The sequence below is a fragment of the Osmerus eperlanus genome, unplaced genomic scaffold (assembly GCF_963692335.1).
Source record: "Osmerus eperlanus unplaced genomic scaffold, fOsmEpe2.1 SCAFFOLD_121, whole genome shotgun sequence".
Taxonomy (NCBI): Eukaryota; Metazoa; Chordata; class Actinopteri; order Osmeriformes; family Osmeridae; genus Osmerus; species Osmerus eperlanus.
Genome location: NW_026911455.1, coordinates 1 through 6,431, shown reverse-complemented (window position 1 = coordinate 6,431; position 6,431 = coordinate 1). Strand labels below are relative to the sequence as shown.

General features: G+C 48.2%; 1 non-coding gene across 1 annotated transcript; it reads right to left on the bottom strand.

The window, feature by feature from the left end:
* Positions 1–604: 604 nt before the first annotated feature.
* Positions 605–676, bottom strand: trnag-ucc (transfer RNA glycine (anticodon UCC)). Its single transcript has one exon. It is a non-coding gene; the product is annotated as a tRNA-Gly (tRNA).
* Positions 677–6,431: the final 5,755 nt, after the last annotated feature.

Genomic DNA, 6,431 nt, shown 5'->3' with positions numbered 1-6,431 from the left:
TGCTGGAGTCTGAGTCCAGTCTGTCACCAGGCAGTCCCTCTCAGCAGTGCTGGAGTCTGAGTCCAGTCTGTCATCAGGCAGTCCCTCTCAGCAGTTAGCTGAGCAAGCTAACATCTATCCAGATATGAGGATATCTTACCTTTGATTGTAGAGCAGCCGCCGCGCGGCAACCTGCTATGTAGGCTAGTCCTTAACTTTTCCCATTCATTCTCTATGGCTAGTCCTAACCTTACCGAATGCTACCATTTGTGGCCACTATGAAGATTTGGGAGGCGCTGTTTCGCCGTTTCCTTATGAATGCTAGAAGACAACTACTACACTTCTGCTCTGCGATCAAAGGTAAGATATCCTCAGATCTGGTGGATCTTAAGCTAGCTAGCTAAATCATGAATGAACATGTTATTTTACTCATCTCTGCTTTGTGAAAACTTAACATTGAGCAAGCTATGGCTTCTCAGTCTAACAGTATGAAAACTTGAATTAAACAATGTACAGTATGTACAGTATCTAGCTAATCGCTTTTCTAAATAAACCAACGAAGAACAATAATTTGGCATATTATTTAATATATTTAACTTAAGCATACATTTAGTAAAATTAACATTGCGTTGGCCGGGAATCGAACCCGGGTCAACTGCTTGGAAGGCAGCTATGCTCACCACTATACCACCAACGCATGCAAGGTAACTATGCTCACCACGATACCACCAACCCATGCCGAAAAGGATTCTGGGTAGTCTTCACCTTTTCCCATTCATTCTCCGAATACTACCAATTTTGGCCGTTATGGAGATTTGAGGGGCGCTGTTTCGCTGTTTTCTTATGCGATTGAGAGAAGCGTCCTACAGCGGCTGACCCGGGTTCGATTCCCGGCCATCGCGAAATGTATTCGACAAAATGCATGCTAAAGTTAAGTATGTTAAATAATCTGCTGAAGTTATTGTTCTTCGGTGGGTTATTTAGAAAAGCGATTAGCTAGCTAGCTAACTAGACAAACAACAGTCCTGTCTTATCAGAATGAAAAGTGACAAGACTAATACCCAAAAATATACGATTTTTTGTGTTCATTAGTTAGTTTCCCCATTAACAACTATAGAAAGGTAAGTAACTGTTTAGAAGAGTGGGACAACGTAGCTTTCTGACAAGGGCATTACTGTAAGTGTTACAGCCTGAAAGGGGGAGATATCAATGAAGACTCTTGGACACGACGCATCCCTCTGGCAGCTGCATTGAGAATGATCCTGGTCCTAACCAGACTCTCGTACATTGCATTTGTACAGAGAGTCTGGCCTCGCTCCATTGACAAGCATTGACTTCCTTGTAGGCGGGTACTCTGTTGAAGTTTAAAACTATTGGATCTGCCCAAAGCCACTCTTATCTGCCATAGCCAATCGCTAGCGTTCGCCTTAGCCAATTCCTTCCCCACTACTGTAACAGAGCTAGCTGCCGTAGCTGGAAAATCAAACTGTTCCCAAACCCCGTGGGGAGGAGGGCCACAACATCATGGCCACCAACAAAACTCAGCAAAACTTGTTCTTGCTCCGGGTTTAGCTGTTGGATATTCGGCAGCGTTGCCACAACGGACCAAATGGCTTTGCTCGCATCTTTCTCCGCCGCCATTACGGAACTACAACACAAACTAGCGCACAACATCAACGTCATCGTTCTCAGCCACTCCCTCTGTTCGCTGATTCGCCGGTAGAAAATCAACCTGAAAAATCTGACTTACGTACCTCATGGCCAGACCTATGTACATAAGCAAAAATAAAATTGAGCGGAAGTACGCAGGAGGGCAGAGCCAGGCTATGAGAATGGGTGCGTTCGACATGACCTGACTTCATGCAGCGCTGCAGCCGGCTGCAGGCGGCTGACTTGAAACAGTGAATTCTGGTTAGACTTTTTGTCCGACTTGAGACGGCACCGAGGCTAGGTCACTGTGACGTAGCCATCAAAGTACCGTGAGATCGATTCGAGAACTGCCGGCTGTGTAGCCGAGCGCATTTTCTCAAGAGCAACTGCAAGGGTTCAAATGACGACACAACTATTTCATGATTGGCCAGACTCACACACGACAACTTTGACGCGTGTTTTGTAATTATTCTGACACCTTCAGTTTCGCCAACGCTCAAATCCGGACCAAACAGTTTAATTGAATTAAAAATGGGTTGAAGAAAGCGTTTTAGTCCACCTCTTCACTAACGGAAAGACTAAGTTTAATTATAAATAAAGTAAAGTAAGAAAACAGCGCTTGATCGGCCATGACTGACGTCAACACAGCAAACCACGAGAAGCTGGAATGTCCGACTTTACAGAGCCGTTTTCAACTCCTCCCCGACTGCAAGCGGCTACTCTCGCCAGTCGTTTCATGCAGCCGCAGTCCATGTCGAACGCACCTAATGAGGCATCGTGACCGAAAGCCCTAAACTCCCCCTACCGGCCTCTGCAGGCATGACTAATCAATCACAACTCTCAAACGGCTCAACAAGTCGATCATAGATTAACATTATATATAAATGAATTTCCATTTTATGCCCCTTTTACTGTTTTTAATACCTATTGAACTTATTGATCAGCTTCCAAAATAAAATAAATCAACCACAAAATCAATATATCACATAAGATGGTCTAAATGAGGGAAAATTGGCCTATTGGGCCTAGCTAATTGTATATTAGGAGGATTACTATATTTTGATTTTATCATAGATGAAATCTATGTTCTGTTTACTTATATGTTATGCCAGGTGCTTTGCGTTGTCATGTCCTAAGAATTTCAGTGCCCAGTCTGACCCTGTGTTGTTCTGTGCATCTGACAATAAAAGACTTGAACTCGAACTAAATCGCAAAGATAAACTGCGATGCAAACAGAAGCCTGTTTTCAGGCTTTCAGGCTACTTGGTGAAGGTTGTGGCCTATGAAAGTCATGAAAGTTAACAAATATTAGGCTTTAATACTATTTCGCCGTATACTCTCCTCTAATAGGACGGTTCAGAAACTGTCAGGGCCGTAAAACTGTCAGTGTTCCAGGTATGCAGCCTCCCCATCCATACAGGCGATGCAAGACTGTGATTCTCCGTCAGTTCTCCCTTTGTCCACGTGGGGGCGCCATAGCTCCATAACAGCCTCTCCTTCACCGCTGTCTTAGGTTAGATCACAATTCATGACAACAATTTGCGAATTTAACGAAGTACTTGTCATCTAAGCGATTGCAATATTAAGTCAACCACATCACTTATATCTGAAGCAAAACATTGGCCTTCGTGTATAGTATTTTTATAAGCTTGGCCTTAATGATAAATTGACGTTTGTTACAGGCCCGTATAAAGAGAGTAATAAATTAGCAGACCAATAACAAACAACTTTGCAGATTTAGTGTTAAGTGCAATAAGTAAAGCAATTTGCCACTGGTGCAACTGAATGTGTTTTAAAATAATCAACACTGTACAAAGCAGCCTTCCCTGCACCTCCGCAGTCCTCCGCCTTCCCTGCACCCCCGCCTGCTTCTTCTGTGATAGCAGATAAACCTGTCTTAATGTCTGCACCCATGAGTGCACACCACCAATAACACTAGACTGCATTTATAGCCACACTTTCAGCCCGGCTTCAGGTCCACAGTTCATCCTCTCTCTCTCTCTCTCTCTCTCTCTCTCTCTCTCTCTCTCTCTCTCTCTCTCTCTCTCTCTCTCTCTCTCTCTCTCTCTCTCTCTCTCTCTCTGTGTCTCTCTGTGTCTCTCTGTCTCTCTGTCTCTCTGTCTCTCTGTCTCTCCCTCCCCAGTGTCTGGAGCCCTCATCTCATATCAGGTCATCTCATCTTGGAGATCGCCATGGGAACATGGAGTTTTTAGTAGATCAATACTGTGCTATGGAGGCTCCTGTACCCTGGGGAGGAGAGTAAAAGCACTCTGCTCCTCTTTTCTCCTCCCTCTTCCTCCCTCCCCCTCCTCTTCATCTCTCCTCCTCCTCGTCCCTCATCCTCTCTCCTCCCTCCTGCTCTCTCCCCTCTCCTCCTCTCCCCTCTCCTCCTCTCTCCTCCTCATCTCTCCTCCTCCCTCCTCCCCTCCCTCCTCCTCCTCCCTCCTCCTCCTCCCTCATCCGCTCTCCTCCTCCTCTATCCTCTCTCCTCCTCATCCCTCCTCTCTCCTCTTCCTCCTCTCTCTTCTATGTCTAGGTAGGATATACAGTCTATGTAAGTCTAGGATAAACATCGTCTTGGTGGGACATACAAGCTGTTATCTATACACCACTATCACCACTGTTATCTAGGACATTCAACAGTGGGGAGTGGTCTTGTTGAAGATTGTGCTAAGTAAGCCACACTCTTCACAGCATCTCACACACACACACACACACACTGGGATGTCAAAGCCTGGGCATGTTTGACACAAAGGTTTGTTTTGCAGTAGTTTATTTAGCTTCCCGTGTGTATAACTCCCTGAAGCATCTCTTCAGGAAACACTCCAGCGTGCCTCTAGATCACCGCGGAGAGGACAAATGCTGTTAACCCGGAGCAGCGATGTCAGCCAGCCCAAATCCCCCACAGGAGGACGGCACACACAAAAGAAAAACGTGTCAAAAACACGAAAAACAGAATCAAAGGAGAGAGGAGAGAAAAGATTAAGTAGAGGAAAAAGAGGAAGAGAGAGAGGGAGGGAGAGAGAGAGAGAGAGAGAGAGAAAGAGGGAGGGAGGGAGGGAGGGAGAGAGAGAGAGAGAGAGGGAGGGAGAGAGAAAGAGGGAGGGAGAGAGAGAGGGAGGGAGAGAGAGAGGCGTGAAATGAGTGTGATGTTTGCTAAGTCTGTCCCAGACAAGATCATTGTGAGCTACCGTCGGTTGCGCTGATCACCTGCCTAAGCCGCTGAAGGTGCGTTGTCGCGGCGACGGCGGCTAGGATTACGCACGGGGCGCGTAGGGAGACGAGGAGACAATCCTCGTGGCGTGTCACTATCTCAACGGCTCTCCAGCGCTAAACAGGCGAGTCGCTCGCTAGCTCGCCGGCTCGTTAAGATGATTTATTTACACTTCTACGTCTTCTACGTCTCAGCGTAAAAACAAATCTCAGAGACCTGCCGCCGGCCGTCACCACGGCTCCATGCTGGTGGAATTAGCATAAGGAGATTAAGGAAGTTGTGAGAGTGTGTAGTATGACACTCTGTCCTCCCCTCCCCCCCTTTCATCTGAGTGCCACAGGTAAAACCTTTGACAGGGATTTGATATGACCCAACGCTATAACTACGACACACAGTCTCACACACACACACAAAACAATACACTCACACACAGATTACACTAACGTACACTCACACACATAGAACATGTGGAACTCTCACAAACAAAACTAGACACACAACTATGCATACACACACGCAATGCACACACACACTCTGTCTCCCATACACAGACTCACTCTTACTTATAGACTCTACATGAACAAGTCTTTCCTGAGACTTCTGTATCTGTATTTAGACCTGGGACCACACACACACACACACGCAGATGCATACTCATGTCATTGCCGAGTCATGTAGAGTAAGGAATACCTGAATGTTGCTGTCTAAACAGTGCTTCCACTGTCAGGTAGGAGAGGAGCTTGCTGCTTGTCATGGTGCATCTGGGCCTTGATACCCTGCATCTCCCTGCATCTCCCTGCCTCTCCCTGCCTCTCCCTGCCTCTCCCTGCCTCTCCCTGCCTCTCCCTGCCTCTCCCTGCCTCTCCCTGCATCTCCCTGCATCTCCCTGCATCTCCCTGCATCTCTCTGCCTCTCCCTGCATCTCCCTGCATCTCCCTGCCTCTCCCTGTCTCTCCCTGCCTCTCCCTGCCTCTCCCTGCCTCTCCCTGCATCTCCCTGCCTCTCCCTGCATCTCCCTGCATCTCCCTGCATCTCCCTGCATCTCCCTGCCTCTCCCTGCCTCTCCCTGCCTCTCCCTGCATCTCCCTGCATCTCCCTGCATCTCCCTGCATCTCTCTGCCTCTCCCTGCATCTCCCTGCATCTCCCTGCCTCTCCCTGCCTCTCCCTGCCTCTCCCTGCCTCTCCCTGCCTCTCCCTGCATCTCCCTGCCTCTCCCTGCATCTCCCTGCATCTCACTGCATCTCACTGCATCTCCCTGCCTCTCCCTGCATCTCCCTGCATCTCCCTGCCTCTCCCTGCATCTCCCTGCATCTCACTGCATCTCACTGCATCTCCCTGCCTCTCCCTGCATCTCCCTGCATCTCCCTGCCTCTCCCTGCATCTCCCTGCATCTCACTGCATCTCACTGCATCTCCCTGCATCTCCCTGCCTCTCCCTGCATCTCCCTGCATCTCCCTGCCTCTCCCTGCATCTCCCTGCCTCTCCCTGCATCTCCCTGCATCTCCCTGCCTCTCCCTGCATCTCACTGCATCTCCCTGCATCTCCCCAAACAGCCAACAGAGAGAGGGACAGATAAAGAGAGGGAGG